General features: G+C 41.2%; 1 protein-coding gene across 2 annotated transcripts in view; it reads left to right on the top strand.

Annotated features, from left to right (window-relative positions):
• igsf11 (immunoglobulin superfamily member 11) overlaps window positions 1–14,790 on the top strand; it is a 111,528-nt gene that overhangs the window by 2,706 nt on the left and 94,032 nt on the right. The gene's annotated exons all lie outside the window — the stretch shown is intronic.

Raw genomic sequence — 14,790 nt, 5'->3', positions numbered from 1 at the left:
ACGTGGCACAGTAGTGAGAGAGTTTTTTGAAACAGAGCAGAAGGTGAAGGGTTGCACTACCGAGAAGCATGGTGACCAGGCAGCTCAGGAGAGCAAAACCACTATACACTCCTATTATTCCCCCATGGGGAGTTGTATGTATGTGTGTGTGTGTGTGTGTGTGTGTGTGTGTGGAACTTAATAGCAAATTTGTTGATCTTATCTTACTTCTTAGTCCAGTTGTGTTATCAGTAATCCAACACAACAGCTATTGGGAGTGAATGCAAGTTTGTTTTTGTTGGCTCTTTGTTGTGTAATATAATATAATATCCATGCAATATTGAAAATGAGACTTATCTGATATTTTCAAGTAAGTCTTTATAAATGCTATAAACAGCTTTTGCTGTTGTTCGTTGAAAGCATTCAGGAAATACAATAAGAAACGTACAAGAATAAAAATGCCATTAAAAGGAAAGATTAATGGCACAATAAATGAGCATAATTTTAAATGTATTCATGCAAATATGGTGTATAGGCTAATGAATAAAGATGTTTAAAATGCATAATGAGGCTGTTTAATATAGATGAAAGTTAAACATGAATGAGTTCATTAAACTTTAGTTCACATGTTGTAAAATTAATTTCCCTCGGGATCAATAAAGTTATTATCTATCTATCTATCTATCTATCTATCTATCTATCTATCTATCTATCTATCTATCTAAAGATTTATTCAAAAAATAGCAAAGCAGAGCGGAAAAATGCCAGACAATGCCAGCCAAGTCCCCTAAGAGCCTCACGTCAAGACACAAAAAGCATTGCCACTGAACCATGCAGGCACACACAAACAGACATGTACACACACCTACAACCACACACACACACACACACGCACGCACACGCACACGCGCGCACACACACACACACACACATACACTGGCTTGACATGTCAATTTGGACAGAACAATTGTGTGAGATTGAATTTGGTCCTGATTGCCCAGGTGCTTCACTCCGCTGCTCTCTTATTTAGCTGTATACCTTAGGAGTGAGTGGATGGTGTATCTTGTCAGCTTTACTCAGGGATACACACGCACACACACACACACACACACACACACACACACACACACCACACACACACACGCTTATTTGATTTGACCAGTCTGACCCTTTGTCTGGTGAAGTGGTTTGAAATAAATAATTGTGGATTGCAGCCACTCTTTATTTTCCTCCCCAGGTGATTCACATGTCCATCCAATTTAAGAAAAAACACCCTCAGCTATCGCAATGAGTGAAAGTTCAAGTCTATAAAATGACTTCATAGAAAGAACAAATTGCTCAGCAGCTCTATTAACAAGCCAGCGTGTTGAGAAAGAAGCTGCCTTCGCTGGACAGTTTTTCTTCTCTCCTCTTGCGTCTTGGTGGGGAGCTGCCAGTGTTTCTATAAATACATTCTGATGCAGCAAAGTCAGTATTGATTGTGGTTGCTTGTTTTGGCTGTGTGTACTGACCTCCACTTTTTGCATGTCAGACATTGTCACTAGATTGATCTGATCTGTTCATTATGATAGCGGACACCAGATCGTTTGGGGATATTACACAATGAGGCCTGAATAGTTTCACTATTATCTCAAGTGTACATATTTAACAAAATCTTTGATATCTTTTTGACAAAAAGTGTGTTTTTTTTGTTGGCTTGAATGCATCCAGTATGCGTTTGAAGCTGACGTACTCTAAACAGTTAAAAAGAAGTGAAAAGAGGAAAGTTTTGAAAAGCAGAAAACTGTGAGCAACTAAGACAGGAGGAAGTCAAATTCATAAGTGACTTGGACAGGCGTCAGACACGGCCAAGTTTGTGCTTTCAGCATTAGTTAGAGTACATGTCAGGTCGTTCTTCAGCCATCAACCCTCCCCGGTCACACATAAATATTGTATCCTCTCCTCTCAATTAGGAGTAGGCAATCTTACACAGTGAAGAAAAGTTGGGCCGTTCCGATCTGCAGTGCTGAAAACATTGGCTGAAAGTTTGTAAAAGTTGGAGGAGTAAACAGAAGAGGCTCTATGCTAATAAACTGATTGGTTCAGCTGTTGTCACAACGAACCCCCACGGCGATACCAACACAGAGCGGCTCTGTCCACGATGCCCTGATTTAACGATTCACCCAGAACAACCCTCAAGGGTGTTGCAGGGACCGATCCGGAGGTCCAATCAATTCAGCAAATTAAATTCAAGCCGAGGTGGTGGCTCTGAACTTCTGAACAACGACTGTTGTTTGTTTTGGTTGTCTGCATAATAGCTCTTATAGAACATTTCACATTTGCATACAGTGAAATGTTTGGAGTAGCCTCCAGGCTTCCATCCCACTGTCCTGTATGTTTGAAATGAAGAGTCCAGTGAGGACGAGGAGCACACAGGCATAAATAAAGAAGACAACATGCATCTTAAGCTCATTGACATTCAGGGCATTCATGTCTGCATCAAAGCTGAACTTAGACCAGCTCCATCTGTGAGCTAGTTAACCTTTGAAGATCTGCTAAGTCCCGGTATGAACTGATATAGCAAGCCTGGTCTGTTTGTTGTTTACATGGTCTCCTTTGCTCAGTTTGCTCAAATATGATTCACGCCAGTTGCACTAGGTCCACAGTAGCAGTGAGGAGGGTTTTGGTGATCTGCAGGCCAAAAGACATCCAGCTGTCGAGGTGGAAGCTCGGCTAAATTTGGTGGAAAAGTTGTTTCAACAACTACATTATATATTATTATATCATAGAAGTAGTAAATCTGCAAATCACCAAAATCATGGCGGGTTTCTGTTGCCACTTCAAAGCTGCTTTGTTTTTTCTGTTAATCTTCTCTTCAACATTTGCAGGTAGTCAAAGATAATGATGGATGAGAGAGAACGGATTGACAAGAGCTTTGAAAAGATAATAAGTGTTAAAGAGCTGCACATTTGTACATACAATCAGTTTTTGTAACGTCAGGTGATCTTGCTTTTCTTTTGTTTTAATGTTATGCACGTACATCAGCAGCAGCATCCAGCAGAGCATGCCTCTCGATCTGAAAATCCTGCTAATGCAGGATGCATATGACAGAGATTCCAGTTTTATCTGATAAGTAGCGTTTTTTCCCCCCCTCCTCTTTCCGCCTGCTGCTAAAAAGGAGCAGCTGGAACAAGAGTGTTGGACAGATGGAACTTTCCACCTCGATTATTTTCCTCACTAAAAATAGCTTCTCAAAAAATTAAAAGACCTCTGGGACCGCTTGCAAAGTGCATGTGCGTGCGCGCATATGCGTGTGTATGTTTGAGCGACAGAGAACTTCAGACGACGGGGTCCTCAGATGATGGCGGCAGCGGCCATCCTGGGAGTGTGAATGAATAAATGATGGGCAGATATTTGGAGGAAGAGAGCGCAGCATTCGCCCGGTCCCACGGTCTCTTAAGCACACATTAAACTAGGCCCCGAAGAGTCCACAGGCTGCTCAAATTGCACGGCAGTTGGCCAAGCATCTGGGGCAAACATCTGATGTGGTCAGTTCACAGAGGTTTGGGGCTTTGAGGTTTTGGGGTTGGTTGTACCTTTAATCAGAGTGGCAAATGAGGGAATCATGAGTTGATCATGAGCGTGTGGGGAGCAGGCTGATGCTGTTGATGCCGACATGTGATCAGTTGTGTTTTTAACTGCATTTGGGTTAGATGATTAAAAAGGGTGGTGAGAAAGTAGGGTGTCACTTATCAAAAACAGAAGCTGATCTGGAGGCAGGCGGTATGCTTGTCAAACTTGTTTTAGGTTCAGGTTCGTCATCTATAACACTTAAAAGTGGGAAACACTTTGATTTCCAGTGGAAGTTCATTCATGTTAGATGAGGGACTTTGTCACTGCTGCATCATTCGGTGCAGAGGAATTGTGTGAATGAAGCATTTGAACTTTTATTTCATGACACGTAAGAAGTTTCAACAGTGAATCAGTTGCAATGAAAATCTGTGTTTCAGTAGTAGTTTTATCTCAGTATGCTTGAGCCACAAGATCGTTGCCCTGAGCAGCAAGATAACTTCTCTATGGATTAAGTGTGATTATTATAAAACCTGATGTTAATCGAGAACCTGCAAATAGCAACACTTTCAGAGGGGAATTCAAAAAGACGAAAAAAACAAATCCATGACGAGACCATAGACTTTCATGGACGTAGCCTTCGGGACTGAGAAGTGAAGCCAATGCTGAAGTGCCTTAAACTTGCATTCTTTCTAATAGCCAGCAGGGGGCGACTCCTCTGGTTGCAAAAAGAAGTCTGATTGAGAAAATGAGCCTACTTCTCCCCTTGATTTATTACCTCAGTAAACATTGTAAACATGAGTTTATGGTCTCAATCGCTAGTTTCAAGTCTTCTTCAATCCAGCATGATGTTCATTTAGTAAATGATGGTGCCATTTAGAGTCAAATAGACCATAAAGCAGGGGATGCTTTAGGGCGTGGCTACCTTGTGATTGGCAGGTCTTGGGCGAGTTTATATTGGAGTTAGTTGAAAGCCTGGTGCAACGCATGCAGTCGCTAAAGGGTGCCTCCCTGCGTCAGTATCCGATGCCGAGGGGCAATTAACAAGCGGCGGTACTTGACGAGTTGGAAGTGAGACCGGGTCGACCGGGTGGCAACAGCCAAAATGCCAAACTTGAGGCTTCAAAACTTTAGTTCTGTCATGGTGACTACGTCCACTTCCTTTATACTAGTCTATGGACAAGACTACAAAACATAAGTGAATCTACATGCTTTATGCGTATAAAACAGTTTCTTGGTCAATAACATATTGTGACAGATTGTACCATTCAGATGAGACCATCTTTTAACTTGATTTTCCTTTTGAGTATGTGTGTGTGTGAGTATGTGTGTGTGTGTGTGAAGAGCTCTGGGCTTATACATATTTAAAGCGGATGTCTTCCTCCTGTCGTGGCACCCTGAAGATCCTCTCCTTAAAATGAGTAGTTTTGCTTCGCTGGCTCTCAAGGTTTGACAGGACCTTTGCTGACAGGACTCCTCCATCACATCAGTGACTCAGGAGATATTTGGTACATGCAGATATAACATTAAGGTGGAGAGTAATAATAGTGTGTCATATGGTAAAAAAAAAGCTTTTACAAACTCTTTAACTATCAATACGTTTACTTTGCTGTTTACTTGCATGACAACGACATGTTTAACAGTTGCTTACTGTTAGATTGTCCCAAAGGCTGGGAATGAACAAAGAGAGTGAAAAAAAGTCTCTTTAATCCCATGAATCCGGGCAAAGTCATGAGTGTGAGTCAGAGGGGGAATTTGGGACCAAGACAAATTTGGGACTCTAAAGTTTACTCCATCTATCTATCTATCTTGCACCCTAGTCACAGATTGGGGTTTTCCACAGACCACACTCTAACAGAACAATTATTGTTTCTTTGTAGACTCCTGCGCAATATCACATCCGTATCCCAAAAAAGACCATTTTAAACCTGTTTTCAAACAGTAATCTGACTCTAAATCCATGCAACTAACAGGATTTTGAACAGAAATCACATTCAACCTCAACTATTTATGTGCCACCATCGAAAAGCTACACTTTTCACTTGACTAAAGGTCTTTTTTAAAAAACTTTATCTTCACAAACATGATAAAATAGTGTTGTTCTCTCTATCTTTAGGGCACTTGCTCATTTTCATGTTCGCAAAAATCCATGTTAATTGACTATTTTACAAAAGCCCTCCTGCACCATTCACTTCCTTGTGCGTGTGATATATTGCGGCTCTCAATCAGTGTCTGCCGGAGGGTCGTTAAGTTGATCTCTGGTATTACCAAGAATAGTTGCCGTGTTTATCATTGTAAGCCTTTATGAGCTCAGATCAATGGCGAAGGAAATGTTCCTGCGCACACATTATTCCCACAAGTGTGTGTTAACGGGCAGTGTGTGTGTGTGTGTTTGTGTGTGTGTGTGTGTGTGTGTTGTCTGGGACCTCATATTCCCCAGGCAAATAAATTACACTGGATCCCAAAGGATCGAGGTTTCCCTCGGACTGTAATGACCTCATCAGTTAGATCAACCAATCACAAACCTTCAGGTTGTAGACAGTCACTTTGTCTTTTAGGTTCATTAGATTCACGCTCTCCTGGGAGTTCGATGTGAACATGAAAGGAAACTTCGGTCGGTTCAGCTGCTCATTTTTATGCACAGGATGTGAAAAGCCTTTTGACTTGATCAGCCAAACCTTTTGGAAATGAATTGAAAAGTCTTTGCCTTGACATTACTGATGGCTAATTGGTTTTGATAAATTATTGCCCGATAAGTTATTCATAAATTACTTAATTTGTTCCCTAGAATTGCATTTTAAATTATGAAATCATGTTCTCAGGTTACTCAAGCACATGTTTTTTTGCATCCTTCTAGACAATAAACCAAAACAGTGAATCTGAATTGTTATGAAAACTCCCTTTTTTTTTTTTATTAGTGAAACGATCCAAATAATATCATTAGGAGCATAAGTAATAAGTATAAGTAATGTCAAAAAACAACATTATGTTTTCACACCCAAATTGTAAGTAAGTAAATCAAACTAATTGTACAATGGATTAAGTAATTTAAGTTGCCAATAGAGCAAATTAAAGGTGCTAAAGGCAAGATTGGAAGCTTCTATTGCCTTCGCACGGCTCTCAACATGGTGACAGCTGGCGGTTAACGGTGCTAACAGTGTTAACCTGGGGGGGAACCGTCGGTCGGGACGGCGTTATCAGCTGTAACTGCCGTATGAGAGCGGCGGCCGTGAGCTAGCCAGTGGGGCAAGCTCAAATGCACAAACATGCACTAAAAGCACGCCATTGCAAATAGTTCTTTGTTGCTATATTAATGCTCTGGATATTGTAAAGAGCACCTTTAAGTAATTTGATGAAACACATACAAAAATCGAGGGTACAACTTGCTAAATTGAGGGAATGAAATAGGGAGTGCATTCTTAGTGTACAAATTATTGTAGTAATTTGAGGGATTGAAAATTAAGAGCACAGATTCCTAATTTTAGCAAATTATTTATCCAATTTTTTAAAACCTTAACACAGACACATTAAATTGGACGTGGATGCAATGAGAAAATATGATGATGATGATGATGATGAAACAAGTCTTACATTTCTCATTTGAACAGATTTCACAGCACTATACAATAACACAATACCGCACTGCTCCCAGAGGAGGTGAGCCGTCTATAAAGACAGACAGCTACATGACATATTGTAGTGGGAGCTGCATTTACAGCAGGCCGGCCTAGAGGACGGATGGTTGGCTTTAGGTCAGAGTTTCCTGACACGATTGAGTCCTGAAGCAAGGACTATATATAGGAATTTATCAACTGTACTGCGGCCTTGCATCACTAATTTGAAATTGATTGTTAATTGATCCGCACAATGACTAAATGACCTTACAGCACTTGATGAACCCAGCAGCTGAACTTGCTGGTGTCACACTGAGAGATAATGCAGATCCTATACACAGTATACATGGTGGTCCATCGAGTTATCCAGATAATTGTGCAGGCTCTAAAAATACACTGTGGATAATTTCATACGAGGAATGTAATTTTGTAAATTACTCACTGTTGCACTCGATATGATGTCTGAGCTCTCCTGTAATGGCTACCTCTACCTCGAGGGGCCTGGTTGAGAGCACCTACAGAAATTACTTCTCTCCTTTGAGTTTTTAAAAGCTTTTCAGGGTCACAGGTCTCAGACATGACGTGGTTCCAAAAAGGATGGAGAACTAGCCAGCAAGCTTCTTGCTGCTGTACATACTGTCTTTCCTTTGTGTGTTTGTGGACATTTCCTTATTCGTGTTTTTATTCATCTGACAACAGCATGTTAGTTTAGTGGAGTCCTTTGTCTTTGTGGTCAGGGTGAGCAGATGAACTGAACTTGAAACCCTCTGCCTGTCGACCCAACTCTCACATCTGCTAATGGAGAAGAATACTGCAAAGCGAAAAGAATAGAGGGGAACAAAGTGAAAAAGGGGACAGATTCTCCTGCATTAAATATGCCCAGGGCTCTTCACAGCCATAGGTAATTCATAAACTGGCTGCTGGGGTAAAACGCTGCTGTTTTATTTGTGCGTTTGCTCTTTTAATCTAGTTCAATGTCTCTACTCTCAAAGTCTATTAACAAGAAACACATTTTCAGAAGGCAGCGGGCTGGCAAAGAAAAGTTAAAGGTGCATTTTGGCTTCATTTAATCTGGTGGTTTTGGCCTTTGCACTCAACGTAGTTAACTGCTGAGATCTGGAACATATATGATGTGATAAATAACACATCAAATCAAATATATTGTGCTTCACAGCCAAATCTGAAACAAAGTCAAATATCTCTGTCAAAGATCACATTAAATGGACTGCAATAGATTAAGTTATTAAGTTCCCAATGGAACTGTTTTAGGGAAAAACAAAAGAACAAACCCACCGCTTAGTTATTTGGAAGAGAAAAGACAGCAAATGTTAATATTGTACTTTACACACTTAGTGTGTGTACAGCTAACCACACAAAGCCTATTGCTGTTAATGTTGGGTCAGCACCACACTTGTATAAACCACTACAGTGTTACTCGCTGGTTAGTAAGGACAGTGAAATGAGATGTCCCTGCAGGAGTGGAAGGCGAGCTCTTGGTGTGACACACTTTGGCTCTCACTAAATGTGTGTTAACTGCCTGAGTCGCTCCCTGTAGGAAAGGTTGTGCGTCAGCTCTCTGTAGTTTCATTATTAGTCCCTCTTTTGTACTGCGCCCCAGAGCCATACTCTCTCTCTAGTATTGTTCTTCTGCTCTCTCTCTCTCAGGTGTCAGTCTTTCAGAATACAGGTCCAACTTCACTTTCTCTCTTCATCCTGACCTACATCTCGCTACGTTTCCCTCCAACCTCCTTGCACCCTTGTATTTGTGTTTTGCTTCCTTTTACATCACTCTGTTTTCCAATTTCACTCTCTTTCACTGTCTCTCTTTTTCACTCCCTATTTCCCTCTGTGCCTCTCTTTCACACACACACACACTCTAAATTCCTCTCTCTCTGCCTCTTTTTCTCCGTCCTCCACTCTGTCGACACACAAATGACTTTCCAGGGATGAGGATGAGACTGAAAAGTGGTCCCCGCTTGTTCTGTCCTCGCAGACAACGAATGAGCATGTCAAATCTGATGCATGTGAACAGCCAGGAAGGATGGAGCGTTAAGGCGCACAGTGAGAGAGAGAGACAAAGAGAGCGAGAGAGACAGAGAGACGAGCACGAGAGATCCCATCTGTGCATTGTTACAGCAGACTTCACCTTAACATTGTCGCTGTTGTATCCAATAGAACAGGAGGGGGCACAGGTGGGACTTTGACAAACTGGGGAACACACAGTTGCCATAGTTTATGCGCGCACATGCACACACATTCAGATGCAAACGAATTTCACAGACATACGTTAGCAATACTTGCTTTCACAAACATAATGCAAAAAAACATCTTACTTTCCCATGTGGACATGCTCATGCGCAGACAGCAACCCGGGCTCAAGGCGTATAAATAGCATGACATTATACAGACATTCCGCGTGTCACGAGTACGCATTTTAGCCTTTTCGCGGGTCATTTGTACGGCATGCAAACGTCCGCAGTTAGGTTTAGGCGAGACACTTAGTTAGGTAAAGGAAAAACGTCATGGTTGGGCTTAAAATAAGTACGTAAACTAAGTAAAATACGTATGTAAACTATGGAAAATACGTCACAAATTTCACTAAAAGATGTGAGAATTGTCACTAATGTAACTTACAAAACGAAACGCCGTTCTCGAACACCTGCCTCCTGGTTAAAAGTCCGGTGTCCACCTCCCCTCCCACACACCATAACTGGTCGTTCTCGCTTTTTATACTACGTCACTAACTCTTCCTGTAGCATTTATACGCGGATGCGTTTACATTGCAGTCAATGCAGGATACATGGCGTACAAGTGATGTACGGAAATCAAGAAAGGTGTTTTTATTGCACGCTAAATGCTCATTAATGTGGCATTCATATACCTTTTTGTGCGTACGAGCTGCACACAGAGACACCCGAAGCTTAAAAAACCTTGATAGTAATATTTCACAGAATTACTTTCACTTTGCATATTATTTTTTCCTGTTGAAACTTATATTTATATGCTTATATTTCACATCTGGGTTTAGCTTGATGACCCCTTTGGCCTCTAAAACTTGTTGAGAGCACACTCTAAACTTTAATGGTTGAGTAAAAAAAAAGAAGACGAGCACTGTTTCCTTCTATCCCATGAGACCTGCTTCTCGTGGCGACCACGTAGGCGGTGTTAGTCTAACAAGAATATGAGGGGCATGGATATCAGGGGGCACCATATGCTGCTGTGCCCCTTCAACCCTTAAGCCGTGCCTCTGCTGCCTTATCTGGTTGCCCTCCCTGACAGCCTGGAGACTGGTGGTGGGGGGGCAGGGAAACGCAGTCCAGTACGCTGCTGCACACTGCTTTGTGTTTGTAATGTGCTCAATTTGCAAATCCACTCGGCCCTAGATAGTTTTGCTAGAATATGAAAGGCCGAATTCACCACCACACACACACATTAAAACACACATGTTAATACATGGATGTACCTACACACCCACACACAATGACACACACACACACACAACGAACCTTCACTCCACCCTCCCACACGCATTCATATATAACGAGGATATTGCTCAGACTTAACTGATAATGCCAGATAGTAGTATTGTCATAGAGCCCACTGACACACTATGTGTGCGTGCGTGTGTTGGTATGTTTGTGTCCTATTTGTCCACTATCCTACAAAAAGCCTTTTAAGTAGATCCCAGCTATTGGAGGAGCTTTGAATAAGCGTAACACAATAATGGAGTCGTCCATGCACGTTTGTCCCACATGACATCGGCTGAGGGTGGAGACACAGAGGCACTCGATTCAGGAAAGCAACTTTGGAGAATTACACTGACACTGATTTTGTTGTGACGCCCTTAAATACGGTAAACGGTTCTGTAATTAACACCTCCAGATAAACTGAGCACTTCCAGGGCCCTGACAGAGTGCTATAATGAGCAAACGTACCAAGCAGCGTATCCTCATGCAACAGTTTGTGTGATATCTTTTTGTGCATTTTCCTACGAATGTCCAGCAACACGTGTCAATTTACGCCCCTTACATGCATACAGTCAAAATAAACTTCTGTCTTCACAGGAAATAACTTTGTTAGGTTTAGGCAACCAGACTACTTAGTTAGGTTTAGGAAAAGATCATGGTTTGGGTTAAAATAACTACGGAAGTGGCGTTACTTAAATACGGTAGTTACGTAACAAATAGATCAACATTGATTTCTGATTTCACGCGGGATACGAACGCCGGTCTCCTAGGTGAAAGTCCGATTTTTTTTTTGACCCACCCATCCACCAAGACCTCATCCTTATGTGGCGATTGTCGCTCTTTATATTTTCGGGTTCACAATTATGTGGATTACATACGAATGGATTTTGTGGGATTTGCACGAATTACAGTCTATTACTTTTCGTAGGTATATCTACGAACGGTGTATAAGAACAGCCTGTACCAAGTGACAATGACTGGGCAGACTTATGCAGCTGTTGTGCAATCAGTTAGCACCGAGATAAAGCCTAAAAAATACCTGAACTTGCTTCTTATTTGAATGTATCTCCAAGATTACAGTGGCATTATTAATAGCAAAATGGACAGTCTATATCAGTCACTGATTTGGTTTAATACTTCAGTGTATGGAGTAAAACATAGTGTATAAATCACACACCTTTACTTAATAATAGTATACAGTGCTTGTATGATGGAAGATGAACATTTAAATGATTCACCCTAGCATTTGCATAAACTTCTCTCAGAAAGTCAAGAGAAATAAGCTGGTGTAACCTCTTGACTTCACTTTTAACAGAAAGTGAAGTGAGGTGATGAGGATGTGCTGTTGGGTTCTTTCAGCAGAGATCGGGTCCATAAATTAAACCTGTGATTTATTGCATTCACTTGCAACTTTCCTACTTTTAATATCTTTTTTTCCTCTGCTGTATTATCACCAAATGTTGCTTTTATATGACCGAGGAGGCTGCGACTTGCTTACTTGCCTCCTCTGATGAGCTGCCGCTGCTGATCTGTAGCCAGCTTGTCCACTAAGAGGTGATTTGTGAATATGGAACAATGTGTAAACTATTGAGCCAAGGCCCAAATCATCTGCTAAGACGGGCTTTGCTGCAGATTATGTCTGTCATTTGGTCTGTGACCCTGGCTTATGGATAGCTTTGGCTTTATTTGATCAGTTCAGTGACACAAGAGCAAGGCCTCGCGTGCAAACACGTGGATACACAAAGGTTGGAGATAGACACAGTGAAGCCACACTTTATATGAACTGCTGTATATATAATACATTCACTTGTCTTTCTTTTAACATGTTTGCATGTTGTCGTTGTTCACCATGATTTGTTGCTCATCGCAGATTCATCACCTTAAGAATGTCTCAAAGGACTTTGCATCCACTGCCAGGTGAAACCATTGTATATGATGGTGTCTGTACAAGCAGAGAGACAAACACTTGAAGCAGACATGATTAACTCGTACACACAGCAGACAGGAAGTGAGCGTAATGATGCAGCAACAAAAAAGCAACTCCGGTCTTGGTTCTGGAAAGCTGATCTCTGTGTACAACTCTTTAAATTAAAGTAAAAGTAGAGAGTGTGTCTTTCCCCAAGATAAACAGTGGATTGGATTCGTAGATTTACTCAGGGTTATCTTCCCGAGGGGACGGCCGTTCCAAAGATATGTAGCTTGGAAGGAAATGCTCCACTGCCTGCTAATTTCCTCTTGATTGTCAGTGACAGTCTGCCAGCCAGCACCCTGTGATCGGAAGGCGTGACAGGGTACATAAGGGATGGTGAGATCAGATAAATATGATTGTGTGAGCTTGTTTGCTATTTATATGCTAGCAGAAGCAGCAGTATTGGAAATCAGATCTAGCTCGAACTAGGAGCCAGTGAAAGGAGGCCAGAACGTGTGCAGTCAGCGTGACCGAATCTTCTGATTAGATTTAATGTTCATGAAGGTGCTTTTTGCACGAGTTGAAGGTTGTGATGGTTGGTAGCCTGGAAAACATGGAATGGAAATGCATAAATGTAGATGAAACGGCTAAATTTAGCAGAGAAGGCAATTTTGTGCAAACTATTGTATTATTTATTTTCATTTATCAGGATGAAATCAGCTTCATCCAAGCAGAAGCTGTTAATCCAGGTGTCTAGAAATGCAGATCTGGGTATCATTGGCAAAGCTGTCAAAAATGAAGTCATGATTATGGATATCATTTTGTAACTTCACCAACACGGAACTAGATAAATATATAGAAAATATATTAATATATATAATAATTTTTCAGTATAATTAAACCTTAGTGAGGTATCAACAATTTCAAAGGAGCTCAATACAAGATTGGGAGCATTTCTATTGCCTCTCAACAGCTCTCAACATGGCAACCAGCTAACGGTGCTAACAGCACAACAGTGCAAACAATGGCGAAAGGGATGACAGAGATAACAGTGTTTACCTGAGGTGGAACCGGAGGTTGCTTCTGCAATGAGAGCATCGTTCCAGATGGTGCTATCACCTGTAACCTTTTTGTGGAACACGCTCACATGCGATAACATGCGAAGAAACTCAGATTACAAGACACACAGGGGGAGAGAGACTTCATTTTCTGCTCAGGTAGACATTCCTCCACTATATGTTTACATAGCAAATAGTTGTTTGCTGCTATATTAATGCTCTGGATATCAATTTTACAACCTTTAAGTTAAGAAAATTTAGTTAAAAAGACAATTTGGAATCTTAAAAAAGCTTTGTATCATTTGCTGCCTTGGTAAAAATGATCGTAGCACTATTTCCGTGGTGGTTTAAATGGTTAAAACAGTCTACTCTTGAAGAAATAATCAGTTAATTGAGTAGTAACTGTCCAGGGATTCAGAATGAAAGAGATGATATGCAATAGCTCGTTGATTATTAATACATGAAGAACAAATTGAAAATTATTAGGAATGATTTTAAATAGATTCCTAAAATAAAATGAAGTGTGAATGTGTGCGCTGTACCAGAAAATCCACAGAGATCAAGGTGGTTGAAAAGGGTGATGGTTTGCTTTTGTCCTGCTGTTCCTACATAATAGAGTCCCCTGTGGTTATTTGTTTGTTTACTTATTGTCAATTGCTTCCACACATACCAGTATGTACGCCCATGTGCACACACACATGCACATATGCAAAGATGTACACGTCCACGCAATGTCAAACAATCCAATTAGCTACCATCTAGTCAATTGGGGTAATTACCCAGAGACTATTAAGTCGTTTTCTCCCTGTGCACTATCACAGCTGTAATTATGGCAACGCAACAATGATAAGCAATTACAGTTCACCGCCATTGCTCCGTATAGTGGTGTGATGCCAGTAAAGATGGCAGAGGGGCGCTGAGATGATAGAATTGCACTATATAATATTGATATAGATAGAAACCGCAGGGTGGGTAAAAGGGCGAGCTCGGTCAGAGAGAGCAGGACGGAGAGTATTCTCACGGGGAGTCGCGTTCTAACACTTCATAAACATTTCTCATAATCAATGGCAGAATATCAAGCGATCCATCTTCTCTGGCCTGTAAACGGTTGACATTTTCCCGTAATTAAAGCTGTGAGATGAAACGCCGGGTTTAAACGATGGCATGAGATGATCGGTGACTCCATTGTGCTCGGCTTGAGGGGGGTTTATTAA

This window comes from Sebastes fasciatus, chromosome 7 (assembly GCF_043250625.1).
Source record: "Sebastes fasciatus isolate fSebFas1 chromosome 7, fSebFas1.pri, whole genome shotgun sequence".
Classification (NCBI taxonomy): Eukaryota; Metazoa; Chordata; class Actinopteri; order Perciformes; family Sebastidae; genus Sebastes; species Sebastes fasciatus.
Note: the sequence above shows the minus strand (reverse complement) of the source record. Positions and strands in the feature narration are given on the sequence as shown.